Raw genomic sequence first — 22,603 nt, 5'->3', positions numbered from 1 at the left:
GTACCATGAGATTGAGGATGCAAGCCATGCAAGGCATGTTTGTGAGGTTGCCCCAGTTTAGCGCCACCTCCAGGACTGCACCGTTATCATACATGGCCTTCCCTGGTTGACTGGAGACAGCCATTGATCAAACTCGGCATGGATAGCTGTCCACAACTCTTGATCTGTATGACTGTGATCTCCAAAGCATATTAATTTAAACACTGATTGCTGTGAGCACTGGCTGCACAGTACAGAGGAGGAGGGGATTCTCTCTGCAGTGTTTGACCGTGTGTCTCATTAAGGCAGAGGTTGAGGGTGTAGATGGAGGCCATAGATGAGGTGGAATAGGCAGAAGTTCTGGAGGAAGTGTTAGATACAGAGGTTTGTCCAAGACTTGGTGTTAAGTAACACCTTGGTGTCTAGTGCTTTAGTTCTCCATCCCCTGGTGTATGCTAGTTTAGTTCTCCATCCAAAAAAGTTCAGTAGTTTAGATCTCCAACTCTTGTTGTCTATTAGTATAGTTCTCCATGTTCTGGTGTGTGTTTGTTTCGTTCTTAAACCCTAGCTGCTTAGTAAATTAGTTCTCCAAACCCTGTTGTCTAGTAGTTTTTTTTTCTCCTTTTTATGATGTGTAGTGGTTTAGCTCTCCATCCCCAATTGCTCTGCAAGTCTTGGGGAATCCAAGACTTGTGGAGTAGCCCTTTCACCACCTAGTTCCAAAGCCATCAGAGTCACCCAGTGCCCTGTCAGCGAGATGTAATGCCCCTGTCCATGCTTGCTCGATCAGTGTCAGTGTTGAAGTGCACCCTGGCAGACATAGAATTTTTCAGGGAACGGGTGATGTTGTCTGCGACATGCTGGTGTTTTACAGAAGTAATAGTGACTGGGTAACTGGTACTGGAAGACTGTGACAGCCATCAGCTTTCGGAAACCATCTGTATCCACAAGGTGGAAAGCCTTCATTTCTGTGACCAACAGATTTGATTGGCCTTCCAATAATCACAAGAGATCAAAGGCTGTGACTCACGCAGAACCACTTGCTGTGATCTTTGGAGCGAAGAGCTCTCAGCTTGCCCCTAATGTCCAGACAATTACAGGATTGGGCTGCGATCAACCGAGGAGGCCACAGGCTGTTCACAATATATATATATATATATATATATATATATATATATATATATATATATATATATATATATATATATATATATATATATATATATATATATATATACAGTTCTATATAGAAAAGAAATACCAAAATATAACTAACCAATATTTAATATGAATACCAAATATCAATATATAAACCCAAAGAAATATTCATTAAGAAAATGCGTATAATATAATCAGTACTTTATTTATATATAAAAGACCTAAGAGCACACAATATCATATTGAAAACAAGAGACTTTTATTAAGACAAATTAAAACCAAAAAGAATAAAAAATGTATATTATATATTAAATTTCACTATCTGTGCAGGGCAGGGTATGTTAATCTGATTAGTAAAAAATCATGAATAAAAAATGAAATGTTTTATAATTAATGGTGGTACTCAAAATTAATATAAAATCAATATATTTCAATATCAAGTGAATAAAAAATAAATACTGTAAATAATATATGTTAATTAGGCATTGTAGAAAAATAGTGAAGAATTCAAATAAAAAAGCAAAGTGCTCATAAAAAATCCTCATGATCAAAAACATAAATTACATCAAAAAGACAATATATATATATATATATATATATATATAAAGCTGAATGTGTGTATGTATGTGTGTGTGTATGTATGTCCGGGATTGGCATCTGAACCGTCGCAGCTACAGCCACAAAATTTTGCACAGTCACACGTCTGGACTCCGAGAGCGTCATAGGCTATGTTGTGAGGTGAAATTTTAACCCCGCGCTTTCCAATTCACCAAACAATTTTGCCCCTATCTACATAATGGGGAAAAAGTGAAAGGAAAAGTGTTGGAGGCGTCGCAGCTACAGGCACAAAATTTTGCACAGTCACACGTCTGGACCCAGAGAGCGTCAAAGCTATTTTGTGAGGTGAAATTTTAACCCCGCGCTTTCCAATTCACCAAACAATTTTGCCCCTATCTACATAATGGGGAAAAAATGAAAGGAAAAGTGTTGGAGGCAAATTAACAGCTGCCAGATGTGAACAAGGGGGACTTAAAGAATGAGAGCGATGGCGCCAAAGAGTATATACTGTACAGTTGCTAAGGTGGGGCCCCGACATGGGATAATCACCACACCACCACGGGGATATGAACACACACACAAAATGCGCCACACACTACCACGTGCTCAAACACATATACCACCCTCAGCGCACATTTCACCACACATACACCAACCTCGCCATATAAAAGTTGAAACACAAAAGTCGCCGCTCAAAACTCGCCACACGCAAAACTCTCCACATGCAAAACTCGCCACACGTGCAAAACTCACCTCATGGAAAACTCGCCACACGCAAAACTTGTACACGCGGAAAAATTGCCACATGCACAAAAGTTGCAACACATGCAAAAGTTGCCTCACATGCAAAAGTTGCCTCACACAAAACTTGCACATACTTAAAAGGCACCACACATAAAACTCGCCACGCGCAAAATTCGCCATGCGCAAAACTTGCTGCACACAACTTGCTACACTAACCTGTCACATGCAACTCGACACACAAAAAGTTGCTACACGCATGTCGCCACACAAAACTCATCTCACAAAAGTCGCTACATGCATGTCGCCACACGCAACTCAACACACACAACTTGACACACGAAACTCGCCCTAAAACACACACAAGTCTGGTATTATCCTTCAAAAATAAAAATCTGATTAATAAGGTGAAAAACTACAAGAGCAACAAATGTACCATATAGGAATCCGGCAGCTGTCAGTCACATGACCAGTCTATTATGTGTATGTGTGAGCTAATATATACTGCCAGGGGGTGGGCTTACTGTTGGCTGGGGATTTATCAGGCTGCCAATTTAGCTTACAAATACTGAGGTAAAAATACTGACCAAATAACGTGTGAACGAGGTCTAATACAGGAGGAGATGACATACAGATATATACTATATACAGGAGGAGATGACACACAGGTATATACTATTTACAGGGGAGATGACACACAGGTATATACTATATGCAGGAGGAGATGACACACAGATATATACTATATACAGGAGAGATGACACACAGGTATATACTATATAGAGGAGGAGATGACATACAGGTACATACTACATACAGCAGGAGATGACATACATGTATATACTATATACAGAAGGAGATGACACACAGGTATATACTATATACGGGAGCAGATTACCTACAGGTATATAGTATATACAGGGGGAGATGACATACAGGTATATGCTATGTATAGGAGGAGATGACATACAGGTATATACTATATACAGGAGGAGATGACACAGATATATACTATATATAGGTGAGATGACACACAGGTATATACTATATACAGGAGGAGATTACATACAGGTATATACTATATATAGGAGGAGATGACATACAGGTATATACTATATACAGGGGAGATGACACACAGCAGGTATATACTATATACAGGGGAGATGACATACAGGTATATACTACTGTATATACAGGAGATGACATACAGGTGTATACTATATATAAGGGAGATGACAAACATGTATATACTGAGGTGAACATGAGAGGTGTGAGGTGAAAATGAAAAGGTGTGAGTGCAAAATGAGAGGAGTGAGGGAAAATAGTGGAGTGATCGGAAAATGACAGATGTGAGGTCGAAATGAAAGTGTGGGAAATGAGAGGTGTGAGGGAGAAAATGAGAGATGTGAGGGGGAAAATGAAAGATGTGATGGGGAAAATGAGAGGCGTGATGGGAAAATAAGAGAAGTGAGGTGCTATAACTAACCACAGATATTTACTATGCCCAGGCAACGCCGGGCTCTTCAGCTAGCTTAGATTTACAATCTCCATGCTTTTCTCATGGTCAACTTTATGTGGCCTGTTCAAGAGTTGGAACAGCCAAAAATCTGTTTGTCTTTGCACCTGAAGGAAAAACTAAGAATGTTGTTTAGCAAAAGGCTCTCGAATAAGTAGTAGAAGATTACTTCACATTACTTGGCCAATTTAGTTAAATCTGTGTGGAATATCTCTGGTGTTGAAATATATGTTGTAAAATGCTTCTATTAGCTTAGTTTTTGCCTTTTAATAATGACATTTCTATTTGTTTTGTGGGTTTTTTGTGCAGAATAAATTTTTGTTAACACATTCTATTTTGCTAACAGCAGTTATTACCCCGGGCGAAGCCGGGTAGTACAGCTAGTATATATATATATATATATATATATATATATATATATATATATATATATTTATATACAGTACAGACCAAAAGTTTGGACACACCTTCTCATTTAAAGATTTTTCTGTATTTTCATGACTATGAAAATTGTAAATTCACACTGAAGGCATCAAAACTATGAGTTAACACATGTGGAATTATATGCTTAACAAGAAAGTGTGAAACAACTGAAAATGTGTCTTATATTCTAGGTTCTTCAAAGTAGCCATCTTTTGCTTTGATGACTGCTTTGCACTCTCTTGGCATTCTCTTGATGAGCTTCAAGAGGTAGTCACCGGAAATGGTTTTCACTTCACAGGTGTGCCCTTTCAAGTTTAATAAGTGGGATTTCTTGCCTTATAAATGGGGTTGGGACCATCAGTTGTGTTGAGAAGAAGTCTGGTGGACACACAGCTGATAGTCCTACTGAATAGAATGTTAGAATTTGTATTATGGCAAGAAAAAATCAGCTAAGTAAAGAAAAATGAGTGGCCATCATTACTTTAAAAAATGAAGGTCAGTCAGTCCGAAAAAGTGCAGTTGTAAAAACCATCAAGCGCTACAAAGAAACTGGCTCACATGAGGACCGCCCCAGGAAAGGAAGACCAAGAGTCACCTCTGCTTCTGAGGATAAGTTTATCTGAGTCACCAGCCTCAGAAATCGCAGGTTAACAGCAGCTCAGGTTAGAGACGAGGTCAATGCCACACAGAGTTCTAGCAGCAGACACATCTCTACAACAACTGTTAAGAGGAGACTTTGTGCAGCAGGCCTTCATGGTAAAATAGCTGCTAGGAAACCACTGCTAAGGACAGGCAACAAGCAGAAGAGACTTGTTTGGGCTAAAGAACACAAGGAATGGACATTATACCAGTGGAAATCTGTGCTTTGGTCTGAGGACTCCAAATTTGAGATCTTTGGTTCCAAACACCGTGTCTTTGTGTGACACAGAAAAGGTGAACGGATGGACTCTACATGCCTGGTTCCCACCGTGAAGCATAGAGGAGGAGGTGTGATGGTGTGGGGGTGCTTTGCTGGTGACACTGTTGGGGATTTATTTAAAATTGAAGGCATACTGAACCAACATGGCTACCACAGCATCTTGCAGCGGCATGCCATTCCATCCGGTTTGCGTTTAGATGGACCATCATTTATTTTTAACTGGACAATGACTCCAAACACACCTCCAGGCTGTGTAAGGGCTATTTGACCAAGAAGGAGAGTGATGGAGTGCTACGCCAGATGACCTAGCCTCCAAAGTCACCAGACCTGAACACAATCGAGATGATTTAGGGTGAGCTGGGCCGCAGAGTGAAGGCAAAAGGGCCAACAAGTGCTAAGCATCTCTGGGAACTCCTTCAAGATTGTTGGAAGACTATTTCTGGTGACTACTAGAATATAAGACATATTTTCAGTTTTTTCACACTTTTTTGTTAAGTATAAAATTCCACATGTGTTAATTAATAGATTTGATGCCTTCAGTGTGAATTTACAATGTTCATAGTCATGAAAATTCAAAAAAATCCTTAAATGAGAAGGTGTGTCCAAACTTTTGGTCTGTACTGTATGTATATATATATATATATATATATATATATATATATATATATATATATATATATATATATATATATATATATATATATACATATAATATATATATATACATATATATATATATATATATATATATATATATATATATATATATATATATATATATATATATATTTGGGGAAAGAGATATATTAACTAATGAAATAAAATTCATATAAAAAAGGGCAAGTGCTTCAAAATAAAAAAGACATGATAATTAAATGGAACATAAACGCCAATAAATTAACATATAATAAATATCAACCAATCCAACGTGCATTTTGCTTCGGCTTCGTCAGACACACATTAGACTGGTGTGTGCAGGGGCAGTGGTGTGTCAGCACTGGTTGGCATTCGTGGCATTCATTATATATTTTTAAATATTTTTCATTATTTTGAAGCACTTGGCCTTTTTCATATGAATTTTCTTTAATTATTTAATATATCACTTTCCCCAAGTATATATATATATATTGTCATTTTGAAGCACTTTATGTATTTCGATCATGAGGATTTTTTATGAGCACTTTGCTTTTTTTATTTGAATTTTTCACTATTTTTCCACAATGCCTAATTAACATACAGTATATGTATTATTTTTTTTTAATTCATTTGATATTGAAATATATCGATTTTATATTAATTATATTTGCATTGAGTACCACTATTATTATAACACATTTTATTTTTTATTCATGATTATTTATCAATCAGTTTGACATACCCTGCCCTACACAGATAGTGAAATTTAATGTATAAGTTTCATTTTTTTTTATTTTTGGTTTTAATTTGTCTTAATAAAAGTCTCTTGTTTTTAATATGATATTTTGTGCTATCATGTCTTTCATATATAAAAAAGTAATAATTATATTATACTAGATGGTAGCCCGATTCTAACGCATCAGGTATTCTAGAATATGTATGCAGTTTATTTATGAAGATTTTAGAATAATACATTGAATACATAGGATTCGGCCGGTTGTGACCACTTAGCGAAGCGTGGTTCAAATCCTGCATCAATTTGCGGCCGGACTGCGCCTGTCGCTGATTGTTCATGGCCAGCCACGTAGTATATAGCACAGCCACGTAGTATATAACAGCCCACATAGTATATAGCACAGCCACGTAGTATATAGCACAGCCACATAGTATATAGCACAGCCCATGGAGTATATAGCACAGCCACATAGTATATAACACAGCCCACGGAGTATATAGCACAGCCACATAGTATATAGCACAGCCCATGGAGTGTATAACAGCCCACATAGCATATAACACAGCCACGTAGTTTATAACATCCCACGTAGCATATAACACAGCTCACATAGTATATAACAGCCCATGCATGCAGTATATAACACAGCCCACATAGTGTATAACACAGCCCACGTAGTGTTTAACACAGCCCACATAGTGTATAACACAGGCCACGTAGTGTATAACATAGGCCACGTAGTGTATAACACAGGCCACGTAGTGTATAACACAGGCCACTTAGTATATTGCACAGGCCACGTAGTATATTGCACAGCCGACATGGTACATTGCACAGCCCACGTAGTACATTGCACAGCCTACGTAGTATATTGCACAGCCCATGTACTATATAGCACAGCCCACATAGTATATTGCACAGTCCACGTAGTATATTGCACAGCTCACGTAGTACATTGCACAGCCCACGTATTATATTGCACAGCCCACTTATTATATTGTACAGCCCACGTAGTATATTGCAGAGCTCATGCAGTATATAGCAATGTGGGCATCATATCCCTGTTAAAAAAGAATTAAAATAAAAAAGTTATATACTCACCTTCCGTTGGCCCTGGATCCAGGCGAAGCGGTTACTGACCCTCCTCGCGCTCTCCGGTCCCAAGAGTGCATTGCGGTCTTGCGAGATGATGACATAGCGGTCTTGCGAGCATCGCGAGAAGCGGGAAAGGCCCGTTCTGGATCCAAGGGGCCGACGGACGGTGAGTATATAACAATTTTTTTTTTTATTATCATTTTTAACACTACATCTTTTAACTATTGATGCCGCATAGGCAGCATCAATAGTAAAAAGTTGGTCACACAGGGTTAATAGCAGCAGTAACGGAGAGCGTTACCCGCGGCCCGTTACCGCTGTCATTAACCCTGTGTGAGCGCTGACTGGAGGGGATTATGGAGCAGACACTGACTGCGAGGAGTAAGGAGCGGCCATTTTGCCGCTGGACTGTGCCCGTCGCTGATTGGTCGTGGCCGTTCTGCCACGACCAATCAGCGACTTGGATTTCCATGACAGACAGATGCCTCGACCAATGAATATATGTGACAGACAGACAGAAAGACAGAAGGACAGACGGAAGTGACCCTTAGACAATTATATAGTAGATACCTTTTCTTGATGAATATTTCTTTGGGTTTATATGTTCACAATATTTAGTTCTTGGAAAACTAATAATAATAATAATAATAATAATAATTTTTATTTATATAGCGCCAACATATTCCGCAGCGCTTTACAACTTATAGAGGGGACTTGTACAGACAATAGACATTACATCATAACAGAAATCACAGTTCAAAACAGATACCAGTAGGAATGAGGGCCCTGCTCGCAAGCTTACAAACTATGAGGAAAAGGGGAGACACAAGAGGTGGATGGTAACAATTGCTTTAGTTATTTGGACCAGCCATAGTGTAAGGCTCGGGTGTTCATGTAAAGCTGCATGAACCAGTTAACTGCCTAAGTATGTAGCAGTACAGACACAGAGTGCTATTAACTGCATAAAGTGTATGAGAACATGATGCGAGGAACCTGATTATGTTTTTTTTTTTTTTTTTTTTTTAATAGGCCACACAGGTATAGTTAGGTTAATGCATTGAGGCGGTAGGCCAGTCTGAACAAATGAGTTTTTAGGGCACGCTTAAAACTGTGGGGATTGGGGATTAATCGTATTAACCTAGGTAGTGCATTCCAAAGAATCGGCGCAGCACGTGTAAAGTCTTGGAGACGGGAGTGGGAGGTTCTGATTATTGAGGATGCTAACCTGAGGTCATTAGTGGAGCGGAGGGCATGGGTAGGGTGGTAGACTGAGACCAGAGAGGAGATGTAGGGTGGTGCTGACCCATGGAGTGCTTTGTGGATGAGGTTAGTATAAACAAGGGTAGTATAAACAAGGGCTGGCTGATGTGCAGACAGAAGGTGGAGTAGGGTGAATGAGAAAAACTGCTGGACTGTGAGAAAGATGCAGGCAGAGAAGTTACGGTGGATTAGAAAAGATGGGATGTGCCTGGTATCTAAGACCAGTCAAAAACAGCAAGCATGTCCACTTCCGTATGAGCTGACAGGCTCTCTCTCACTCCGATTGTAGCGGGTAAACATGTATAGGTTCTGCGGCTGGAGACCTTTGTGACAACACTTGCCATGGTGAGGGAGGAGGAAGAATCAGAAGATGCAGTTGGTGGGGAGCACAGTTGTTGGCAATGCCCGCTAGTCTGCATTTTAGCCTAGTGGGATTTCTAGATTAATGCATGATGATCATGTATGTGCCAGTTCATGCATGCAATTGTCAATCTATTGTATTTTTAAACTCCACTCTGTTGTTTTTAACAAAGTTGGCAACTAACGTGATTTGTGTCATTTTAGGCAGTCTGAAAAAAGATGCAAGCTAGGTGTTTGCGGACCCGTGAATGCTGCCACTGACGGAGTTGGAGCTGAGGACGCATTGCTTGTCTTGGTTGCATAACTCTGTGTCTGCAGGAACCTCCTTGCCTTCCTCCTCCTCCTTCTCCTCTTTTGCTGAGCTACTCAGCTGTATGCCTTTGGGTTTACACCAAGTGGGATCTACTACCTCATTGTCATCCTCTCTGTTCTCCCATTACTCGCCTTGAGAGTCACCCTCCTCCTCTTCTTGCCCTGACAGCACAGTACAGTCCCTGTGCGCCTCAAGTATCTGAGTCTCATCAGGATCACCTCCACCCCCCGGGGTTAACATTTGTTGATGAAGGCCCTGGATCAAACAGAAAAATAAATTGGGGCATTGGTGCAGATGATTTCCTCCTCTTACTTGACTATGTGAATCTTTGGAGTACACTTCCGATACCCATGGCATAGAATGTGTGAACAGATCTTCAGACTCCTCCATCTGTGGTTCTTTACAGTCAGTTGGGTGATTGCAGAATTGTGACATGGGAGAAAACAAGAGTAATTGGGGTGCCACCTCTGAAGACTACTGTGTGGGATGTAAAGGTGGAGGAAGTGGAGCATAGGCCACTTGATGCAGCGCTTGCAAACTACTGGAGCACATGTTCTTTGTGGCCCTCATCCAAAAGAGTACTGCTGTGTGCCTGCCAAAGAAAGAGCGTGGAGCAGCCCATCCCGTAACAAAGGTTGTAAAAATGCTGCACAATTTCTCACTGAAGCAAAACAAATCTACTTAGCATCACTCATATTGTACTTGTCTCACAATCATAAACAGCTATTTAGTACTCCCAATTCTCTCCTCGGTCCACCAGCTCCCCCTCCCTCTCATCTCATCTCAGCTGAATACTTTGACTCACCACCTGTGAACTTGACCCAATAATGTCCCACCTCATTCCAAACCTTACCACTGTCTTCATACCATGCCTAACCCACCTCTTCAACATGTCCCTATCAACTGTTGTCTTCCACTCCTGACTCAAACATACCTTGATCAAACCTATCCTCAAAAAGCCCTCCCTTGATCCATCATCTGTGCCCAGCTATCGCCCCATCTCATTTCTTCCTTATGCCTCTAAACTACTGGAACAACATGTCCATTTTGAACTGTCCTCTCATATCTCCTCTTGCTCCCACTTTGACCTCTTACAATATGGCTTCCGATCGCACCATTCCATAGAAACTGACTAAAGTCCCCAGCAACCTGCTAACCACCAAATCCAAGTGATGGTAGTTTGCCCTGCTTCTTCTCATGGATATGGCATCTGCTTTTGACACACACAGTGGACCATTCCTTCTTACTACAGACTTTCTGATGTATTGCAATAACAGACTTGGCACTTTGTTGGATCTCCTCATGCCTAACAGACAGGACTTTCAGTGCCTTCCACTCACACACCAACTCCCCATCTCACCCCTTATGTGCCAGTGTCTCCCAAGGTTCAGTTGTTTGCCCGGGCACTATGCTAAGGGTGCGAGTGAGTTCTCTCCCTCTTAAAGAGACTGTGCGCATCAACCTAAGAAGTCCCCAGACAATGGCAAGGTGACACCTTCTATTTAAAGCTCCTTCTCCAATATGGAGGTGCCTGAGCAATGTTCTTAATTTACCTTGAATGCTTGCTAATTGTCAGGTTCCCCAGGTCCACCTATCTGCTTGTCTACCCTGTGCCCATATGATCGTTCTGCTCTGTGCTTTTATGCCTATCATCTGGTCCAGCCTGCACCTTTCTGTGTTCCTCTGCCTAACACCCGGTCAGGCCCGAACCTACCAGTGCCTATCTGTTATGATCTGGTGGCCTAGGAGCAGCATGAAACGTACTCTGGAGAAGGTGGTACCTGTACGGACCGCAGACCCTGAACTTAACACCGCAACTAGAAGTAGCCGTGGAATGTACCTAACACTCCCTAGACATCTCGACACAGCCGGAGGACTAAATACCCCTAGAGATAGAAAAGGGAAAACTATCTTGCCTCAGAGAAAATCCACAAAGGATAGACAGCCCCCCACAAATATTGACTGTGAGAGGAGAGGGAAATAACATACACAGACTGAAATCAGGATTTAGCAAAGGAGGCCACTTCTAGCTAAATAGAAAGGATAGGACAGAGTACTATGCGGTCAGTATTAAAACACTAGAAAATATCCACCACAGAAAATACAAAATCTCCACAATTAAATAAAGATATGGAAGGCATATCTGCATCTCCAGAGATACCAGCTTGGCTGAACAAATCCTTAAACAGACCAAGCTGGACAAGACAAAACATGGAAAAGAACTGAACAATAAGGCCCACAGCATGTGGACTGCAAAAAACAAGCCAGAACTTATCTTAGTTGAAATGAACAGCAAAACAGGAGAGACCAGGCAGGGATGTGAATCCTCCAGGAACAATGGACAACTGGCACTGACTAAAGGGTCAGGCAAGACTAAGTAGACCAGTCAGAATTGCAATAAGTGGACACACCTGATGAATGCTGCGATCCAAAGACAGAAGCGCTACCACTTATAACCACCGGAGGGAGCCCAAGAGCAGAATTCACAACACCTATCTGTGTAACACCCGGATCAGTCCGCACCAGCCAGTGCCCATCTGTGTAACACCTGGTCCAGGCACACCTGACTTTGCCCCTATGTTCAACACTCAGTCCACTCTGCACCTGAAAGAGCTATCCTGTTCCTTAGCCAGTCCAGCTAGCACCTGCCAGTGCTCATCTGTTTAACTGCCAATTCAGATCGCACCTGACAGGCCCATTTGTTTAACACATTGTCCAGCCCGCATGTTTTCTTCAACCTACAGTGCCTGCCTGTGTTCTTCATCCCTCTTTTGGTCAGTACAGGCCTACCCGTCCTAGGGTGATCAGCTTCAAGCCTCTGTAGGTCAGCTCTGGAGTAGCACCTGGTGCCACCTCCTTGTTGCTCCTTGGCTTGCGGTTTTTACCTGCTGCTGCTTATCCCAGTTCGAATGTGGTAGGAAACCTAGTTACGCCCCTCCAGGCTTTCTGAGGGCTATTGCACAGTGGTTCCACTACCTTGGCCGTTACAGTATCCATCTGCTGTGTAGGCTTTAGTGGAAGAGGTGTTGGTTTCCATTATACTAGATCTACTCTGGTAAAATTGATGCCACTTTGGTAGTGTCTGCCACTAATTTTTGGAAATGTGTACACTCCTGGTTGGGTCTCCTACATGTGTTTCCTGTAGCAGTAGGCCTCCGAGACCGTCAGGCCTCCACCTCCTTTGAGTCAACTACCCATCTTACTATCCTTATAGAGTTTTCTGACAATAGCAGTCTACGAAACTAAACTGAACTAAATGGGAACAGCATGAAGAAGATGCTTGCATGCCTTTCTGACTCACATCCTGTATGGTATCTGGGAATAATGTTGTCAGACTACGGCTCCGGTTTTATGGATTTTTAAAAAGATTTACCAAACCAAATCAAAAAATTTTGTAAAGGGAAAAATGCTAAGAAACATTATTTCCTTCATAATTACATGTAGAGAACGCTAAATAAATATTAAAAAAAACAAAATCCCTCATGCCAAATAGTTAGAAAGATAGTGGAATACATGTTCCCCATACCTTTACAATGCCATTTCAAGCATGGACATTTGAATTTTGGGCTTTGCCTGCCACCACCACCATGTCCACCCCACCATGTCATTATGCGGCCCTCGCTTACAATTTGCAGAGTGCCAGCAGGTGCCGTGAAAACTGAGTTTGGTAAGGGCCCTCAGGTGGCCCTGTATCATACATTTGGGAAAGCTCTCACTCCTACTTATGAGAGGTCCCTCCCTCATGCCAAATTTTTAGCAAGATAGTAGAATACATATTCCCCATCACTTAGCAATGCCATTTCAGACATGCCTATTTTAATTTTGGGCTTTGCCTGTCACCACCACTATGTACACCGCCATGTCATTTTACAGCACTCGCTTTTAATTTTCAGAGGGTCATCATGTGCTGTGAAACCTGCGTTTTTTAAGGTCCACAGTTCACTTTTGCCACCGAATCCCAATACAACCACTGTCATAGCGGTTGAAGCTGCTGTAAGGTGAATATAATACAGGAGTTGGGGGAGCTGTATAATCAGTGTCGGCAAATTGGATTCTACCAGACACCAAAAGCATTAGAATTCAATTCAGAATACAGTGTTTGCAAGCGAGTGCCTGTATTGTGGTCTATCTGTCAGGCCTGAAACCCATATCTGGAACATGTACAAGCCTAATTTTACTTAAAAATCATGGTTATTCCACAAAATATTGAATTCTGAACTCTTACTGAGTTAAAACATTAGTATCGTTGTTTCTAAATGATTATGAACTTGTTTTCTTTGAGGTCTAAAATCACTTTTTTTTTTTTTTTTTTTGACCATTTCTCCTTTTCGGAAAAAAAAATACAAAATGTATTGCTTGGACGTTCAGAGACATGTTGTCAGAAATTTATAGAATAAAAGAACAATTTACATTTTACTCAAAAATATACCTATAAAGATAAAAATCAGACAAACTGAACATTTTGCAGTGGTCTCTACATTTTTGACAGAGCTGTATATAGAGCATGTTTCATTACTCATATTATTTTTCTGTGTAAGGCTGAAACCTGAAGAATTGTGTGGAGCATATTAATGCATTTATGTTTTATGTTCCAAAATGTCGAAGTGCAGACCAAAAAAACAACATCAGGCTACAAGATACACAATTAAAGAGACCGTGAGAAAGGCAAAACAATAAAAAAAAAGCTATAACAGTAGAATATATAGAGATTGAGAGTAGAAATGTGTCAATTGTACAATGTACAAAGGTTTCCAAAAATTGCCCAAAGGGGGCTGTGTCATACACGCTGAAAGAGATCGTGATGTGGACCTCACAATACATTTTGCAGTTATTACAATAGTTAGAGAGGTTTTTCAAAAAATACTCAAGGTGTCTGTATGATACATGCTGAATGAGATTGCGATGGGAACCTTACAATACACTTTGCAGTTATTACATTAGGTAGAGATAGGGAGTAGAAATGTGACCATTTCACAATGTGCAAAGTTTTCCAAAAATTACCCAAGGGGTCTGTATTAGGGTTGAGCGAAACTGGTCGGCCATTTTCAGAAGTCGCCGACTTTTGGCAAAGTCGGGTTTCATGAAACCCGACCCAACCCCTGTGTGGGGTCGGCCATGAGGTCGGCGATCTTCTGAATCTGGTATCAGAATTCCGATACCGAGTTCCGATATGTTTGCGATATCGGAAATCGGTATCGGAATCCACATTTAAGTGTAAAATAAAGAATTAAAATAAAAAATATTGATATACTCACCTCTCCGGAGGCCCCTGGACATCGCCGCTGGTAACCGGCAGCCTTCTTTGCTTAAAATGAGCGCGTTTACAGCCTTCCATGACGTCACGGCTTCTGATTGGTCGAGTGCCGCTCATGTGACCGCCATGCGACCAATCACAAGCCGTGACGTAATTCTCAGGTCCTAAATTCCTCATTCTAGGAATTTAGGACCTGAGAATTACGTCACGGCTTGTGATTGGTCGCATGAGCGGTCACATGGGCGTCCGCGACCAATCACAAGCCGTAACGTCATCTAAGGCCCTTTACGCGCTCATTCTTAAGAAGGAAGGCTGCCGGAAAGAAGCAGGGCGCGTCCGAGGGTAAATATATACCTACTAGGAATATACTCACCCTCGGCTTCTTTCCGGCAGCCTTCCTTCCTAAGAATGAGCGCGTTCAGGGCCTTAGATGACGTCATGGCTTGTGATTGGTCGCGGCCGCCCATGTGACCGCCACGTGACCAATCACAAGCCGTGACGTTATTCTAAGGTCCTAAATTCCTAGAATTAGGAATTTAGGACCTGAGGATTACGTCATAGCTTGTGATTGGTCGCGTGGCGGTCACATGAGCGGCACGCGACCAATCAGAAGCCGTGACGTCATGGAAGGCCCTGAACGCGCTCATTTTAAGCAAAGAAGGCTGCCGGTTACCAGCGGTGATGTCCAGGGGCCTCCGGACGGGTGAGTATATCAATATTTTTTATTTTAATTCTTTATTTTACACATTAATATGGATCCCAGGGCCTGAAGGAGAGTTTCCTCTCCTTCAGACCCTGGGAACCATAGTATCCCATTGCACTGCATTGGGTTTCGTGTTTTGGCCGACCCCGACCCCGACTTTTTTATAGGATCGGCCGATTTTGCTCGACCCGACTTTTGAGAAAGTCGGGTTTCGTGAAACCCGACCCGATCCTATAAAAATAAAAGTCGCTCAACCCTAGTCTGTATCATACAAGGCTGAAAGAGACCATGATGGAGACCTCACAATACATTTTTAAGTTATTACAATAGGTAGAGATAGAGAGTAAAAATTTAGCCAGTGGTTAAATCCAATCTACAAGTTTTTTCATCAGCGTTTTGGATTAAAATATAACTTTTAATATATAGACTTTTAAAAAATGCAAGAAATTTACCGAACAATTATTCATCACCTAAAAAAGTGCAAGGTGCATAAGACATACAACACTAAAAAGTAAAATACTTGGAGTGCATATAACTATTGGGGCATTAGTCACACTCACCCCCTATATGCAGATAAAGGGCTGATCCTTAAACCTGTTCCTATATGACATATACTATGTACCGGTACTCTATTTGTGCGGTCAGTTTTTTATGGGCAATCATCAGCCACCCTGTATTCTGTACACACAATCCAGATGTACACAGCACTGATAGTTATACATACAGACTATATCCTACATCCATATTATCAGGACCATACGTCTGCCACATATGCAAGGTTAATCATTAAGTTCGTTCCTATATGACATATATTATATACAGATACTCTATTTATATGATCAGCTTTTGATGGGCAATTAACAAACAGTATTACCCGTATTGTATCCTCCACATAATATAGATGTACACAACAGCTAATAGTTATTAATACAGACTACATCCTATATCCATATTACCAGGACCATCTGTTTGCCACATAAGCAGAAGCAGGAGGAGGAGGAAGAGGACGAGGAGAAGGAGGAGGAGTTGATTTACTGAACAAAATGGTTTTGGATAGTAAGGGATGGACGTTAAGACAACTTCCAAATAAAACATTTGGCCTGCATTTACATAACATTGCTGTCATCCAAAATCAGAGGAAATCCAGCCCTTGTTCAATTTTACAAGAGTCAGCCTGTCTGCATTTTCCATTAACAGGCGTGTGTGCTTATCCATTTTGATTGCACATGCCGATCTAGAAACCGTCCAGACAACACACTCGTGGCAGGACATGGCAGCACCTCCAGGTGTACAAGGAGAAGTTGGGCAAAGTGTGCAGCTTAGACAACCAATAGTTAAAGGGCACTGAAGAATCAGGAAGAATTCTGGTATTGTCACTTAAGTAGTCCTTCACTATCTTGGTCAACTTCTCCCTCATGGTCATAGTTACACCCACAGATAGCCCTTGCTGATGGGACGGTCTCAGGAAAATGCCCCAGTTGGTGGACATTTCTCACCCCTGAGTTGCAGCTGGTGTTTTTGGCCCTCCCCAGTAATCCTTGTGCGCGAAAGGAGTCGGTACCTCTACCACCAGCGTTGTCTGAGGGTAATCTTTTGAGCAAGCCTTCCACTACTGCCCTCTAGCATGCATACATTGAAAATAGCATGTTTGGCTTCCACATCAGAGAAGCAAATTTCTCCTTGTACCATTGGTCAAGAAAGGTGCACAGCCAGTATTTCATGGTGGACAAAAATGACTTTCATGCAAGGGTCTTGAGAAAGGCATATAGGCATGAACTCTGCCATGTGTGGCAGACTACAAAGAATCAAACATTCAGGGTTCTCACCAGGAACAACATCAATCATTCTCTCCTCCTCATGGCGCATAGCCTCCTCCTTATCCTCCTCTTCAGGCCAACCATGCTGGCTGGAAGCTTAGATTGGGAGTCTCCTCTGTAGCGCAGAACAAAAAATTCTGTTCCTCCTCCTCCTCAACCTCTTCCTCCTGTTCCTCATCATCACCCAATGTGTTCTAAGAATACTGTGTGAGGCTGGGCTGTGTGGTATCAGCCATTGTACAATCTTGCTCTATAGACACCTGCTTGGCATTCAAAGCTTCCTCTTTCAGATTCTGCAGCAAAGGTTTTAATAGACAGAGCAGTATAATGGTTGCGCTCAAAATAGCATCATCAGCACTTACCATCTTGGTGCAATATTCAAAGTTTTGAAGAACCTCACATAGGTAAGTGATCCACACCCACTCGGCATTTGTTATGTGTGGGGGCTGAATGTTACTCTGATGGGCATTGAGAAATTGGAATTCAGAGTCTGCCCTCTGCTGCGATCTAAGTCTTGCCAACATATGGAAGGTCGAATTCTAGCACGTGGGCAGGTCACAAATCAGTCAGTGACAAGGCAGTCTCAGTTCTCACAAGTAAAAGCGACAACATTTCCAGACCTAGCAATCTGGCTATGTGGGTGTTTAGTGTTTGAGCCTGTGGGTGGGTGGCTGGATATTTCTGCTTTCTAGTCAATATCTGGAGCAGGGACAACCGAACGTTGAGCTGGGACAATGAAGTGGTCATGGTTGCTGACTGTTGTGTATGTGCAACTGCTGGTTGTGGGCAGGAGGCATCAGCTCCTGCTTTATTCTCAGCAGATTGGGAATGCCATAACATGGGGGAATGGACAGTAGTTTGACCCTCCGACACAGATTTGGTACCCAGTTGTTCCACCCATCTACTGGGGTGCTTGGCTGCCATGTGTTTTTGAATGCTGGTGGTACTCAGGTTGGCAATGTTCTTGCCTCTTCTTAGCTTGGTTTGACAGATGCTGAAAATTACAGTTGTTTTATCTGAAGGACTTTCAGAAAAAAAACTTCCATGCAGGAGAACAACGCTCCTTTGGCCTGTTATCTAGCCAAGTATGGGGGCTCTGTGGAACAGTTGACTGAGTTTTAACACTGGGCAAAAAATGACCTCTTCTTGCCTTTTTTCTTGCTACAGATCCATCCCCCTCTGCACTGCTGTGCTCTCTAGGCATGCCACTGTGCCAGGTTGAATCAGTGGCCTCATCATCGGCCACGTCATCTTCCAATTCATCAATCTGATCCTCCTTCTGAGCTGCGATTTGAGTCTGACCTGATGGCATCTGTGCCTCATGCTTTTCTTCACCTCTTCAGACTTCAATTGACCTCCCCAAAGTGCATTTCTCCTGGCAGTGGGTGCTCAAATGTTTGGGCATCACTGCACTCCACCTCCTCATGACCTCTTTAATGACACACATTGAGAGGCCTGACAAATTACAAGGGAACTTAAACAGTTTCTCAGAGAGGCCAGCGTTGGGATCATATGTCTCCTCGGACTCTTGATGAAGGGAGGAAGAAGGACCAATTTGAGGATTCAGAGTCCAAGCCTCTTAGCAACTGAGACTAGATGGTTTGGAAGACTTTGTGGTGCTTCTTATCAACACACTGGACCTTTTGTCTGCCATCCAACCCACAGCATCCATGCACTTGTCTGGGTTTGTTAGTGGTGTAGCACACTGACCGAATTTTGACAGGAACCTAGAACGAGATACAGTCACCTTCGAATCTGTCACACAGCCTTGACAGGCACAACCACATCCATATCCCTTAACGTCACACTTTTTTCATCTTGGATGTGTTATACTTATGAAACCAAAAAATACTGGCTTTATTTTTCACAAATACCCTTACGAAGGCCTTATGTGCAAATTCACTATATCTAGCAATGTGTGGCTATGTTTTGGAGATCGTATTGCTGATACACTCGAAATGCAGAGTAATAAAGATTATTGCCCCTGCTAAATTGTCACTTAAGATTATCTGTACTCGTATTGTGCCTTTCGCACAACTGCTAGATAAATGAAAGCTGTTTTTCAAACCAATAGGTAGTTATGATTTTTTGTTAATAGTCTTGCTGACACACTCCATATGCGGAGTAATGAAGATTATTGCCCCTGCTAAATTGTCACATAAGATTATCTGTATCCAGATTACGCCAGTCGCACAAATGCTAAACAAATATTAGGTATTTTAAGTGGAAAACAGCAGAGAGTTGCAGCATGTACTTGCAATGATGAGAACATCCAGCCATCTGCCTTTCACCCTCCCTCATAAGAAAAAAAATCTCTTAACATTCTTCCGCTCTTAAAAGAGCTTTTTGGAATAAATAACGCTCACTATAACCTCATATCACTTCCCCTATGCTACTTTCACTCTCCTTACTCTAAAACTACGCTCTCCCTATGTTGTTTCCAACTGCAATGTGTGCAAGATGGTGCCAGAAGCCTTTAAATAGTACCTATAACACTGGAAGGCTAGCCAATCACAGTAATGCCACACCAAAGATGGCGCCGGCATTACCGTGATTAGCAACCCAGTCAGCATGTTTATTGGCTGCAAACAAACCACCAAACATGCTGGGTGGGTCACTCGAATATACCGAGGTGAATACCTAATTACTTGAGTAACGAATCACAAGAAAACTGTATTATTAGTGCCGAATGTATTCGCTCATCGCTAACTACCACTTAAATAATATATAAAACAAAATGGATCATACTCTGGTGCTGTTAAACACTTTGTTGCTATGCATAATGGTAATTCAACACACTTAAAATTCTTTGGTATAAAACCAGTGCCATATCCCCCTAGAAAAGGCATTTGGCAAAAACACCTTATTGTGCAAGAGGCATTTTGTATACTAAATTTAGACAGAAAACATTCCAAAGGCCTAAGTTATAGGAGCAATCACTACTGTAGGTTCCATGTCTCGAAGGGCATCTAGGACGCCATAAACGCATCAGTTTTTTATCCTTGTATGTTGTGTTTTACGATTTAAAGAGATAAAATAGTTCTTTTATTTCTCCTGTGGAACCTATTCTCTCCGATTTTCTGCTGTTGCTGAGCTACACCAGATGGAGCTATGACAGCCACAGGTTTTCCTCTCATGGACCACCAACCTACAAAGTGTGAAAATCTCTAATCTTTCGTCTACATTGGTGCCCTGTGCTCTTCACATATGAGAGCAGGTTTACACTGAGCACATGTGACAGACATGACAGAGTCTGGAGGCACCATGGAAAACATTCTGCTGCCTGCAACATCCTCCAGCATTACTAGTTTGACACTGGGACAGTAATGGTGTGGGGAGGTATTTCTTTGAATGGTTGCACAGCCCTCCATGTGCTAGCCAGAGGTACCCTGACTGCCATTAGATATCGGGATGAGATCCTCAGACCCATTTTAAGACCTAATGCAGGTGCACTGGGCCCTGTGCTCCTTCTGATGCATGACAATGCTAGACATCATATGGCTGAAGTGTGTCAGCAGTTCCTGCGTGATGAAGGCTATGGACTGCCCTGCCCATTGTCCAGACCTGAATCCAATAAAGCACATCTGGGACATCATGTCTTGTTAAATCCACCAATGCCACGTTGCACCACAGACTGTCTAGGAGTTGAATGATGCTTAAATCCAGGTCTAGGAGGAGATCCATCAGGAGAACATCTGCTGCCTCATTAGGACAATGACCAGGAGTTGCAGAGAGGTCATACAGGCACGTGGAGCTACGCACACACTACTAAGAATCAGTTACTTCTCTTGAGGCATTTCCTCTGATGTTGGAACAGCCTGTAATTTGATTTTCCACTTTGATTTTGAGTATCATTCCAAATCCAGAATTTCATGGAATTTTAATTTTGATTTACATTCATCATTTTTGTGATTTATTGTTCTCAATGCATTCCACTATGTAACAAATAAAGATTTACAACTGGAATATTTCATTCAGTAATATCTAGGATGTGGTATTTTAGCGTTCCCTTTTTTGAGCAGTGTATATACAGTGCCTTGAAAAATTATTTGTACGCTGTGAACATTTCCATATTTTTTTTCACAATACACCCACAAACTTACAAAATGTGGAAAAGTTCACAGGGTATGAATATTTTTTTATGACACTATTATGCATCAGGAAAATTGTCATCAGTTCATTACAGACAAAGTATTAATTTAGACTACTATTCCCCCCCCCCCTTTAAAAGCTTACAGCATATAAAAGCACTACAAAGAACAAACAATAGATTTTACTAAAATCACAAAGGAAATTTATTTGTATAGGATGTAAGCTTGTTTTGAATCAAATTGTGATATCACTACTTGAAAGGAAAGTAAGTCTTCAATAATAAAAAGCTGCACGCAAATGACTTTCACTGAGATTTTGGGGGTTATCTGTACCAGGGTTTCATTCCCCTATGTATTACAAAACCCCTGACATGCAGCACTCATGACAAGCAGTTGTCACCTTTCCTATACAACTGATGCCTCTGACAAACACAGCCGCTACGGAAGAGAGATTGGAATCCCTTGGCAATTTACACTTTCATAGGCTTAATCCAGGACGTTATATTTCAGAACAGTTCTGATGAGCTGCAGAAACCTGTGGGAATTAGGCATTGAAACCGCTGCTGTGTCTTTTGCTTCTTTCTTGGGGAAGATGCTACAGCTTCACGCTAGGAACACTTGCCTTGATTTAAAGGCTTTGATCTGAGTCTGGTTTTCAAATCCTTCAGGGAAAAAGATGGAGAAGTCAAAATGCACATCTTGTCATAAACCCATCAAACTTCCATTACTTATGATTTCATACATTTAGCAATTTCCCTAAGACCCATGGCTGATTTCACATTAAAACTTATTTTCCAGACATTAAAATCTATAACCTGCTGTCATAGAATAGTCATGGTTGTACATTTCCTAACATTCATGAACATGATGGCAGTGAATAAGCTATTTTGATGGACATCAATGAAAATATTTTACCTTTCAGGCATAAAGTTTGTTTTTTTTCGCTTGTCTTGAAGTAGATATGCTCGTGAACACAGCTGATAAATATTAATTCATACAGTAAAAGAAAAAAAAATACTGTATATGTATTCAGCTTGGATATCC

Source organism: Ranitomeya variabilis, chromosome 8 (assembly GCF_051348905.1).
Source record: "Ranitomeya variabilis isolate aRanVar5 chromosome 8, aRanVar5.hap1, whole genome shotgun sequence".
Taxonomy (NCBI): domain Eukaryota; kingdom Metazoa; phylum Chordata; class Amphibia; order Anura; family Dendrobatidae; genus Ranitomeya; species Ranitomeya variabilis.
This window is presented reverse-complemented; position numbering follows the sequence as displayed.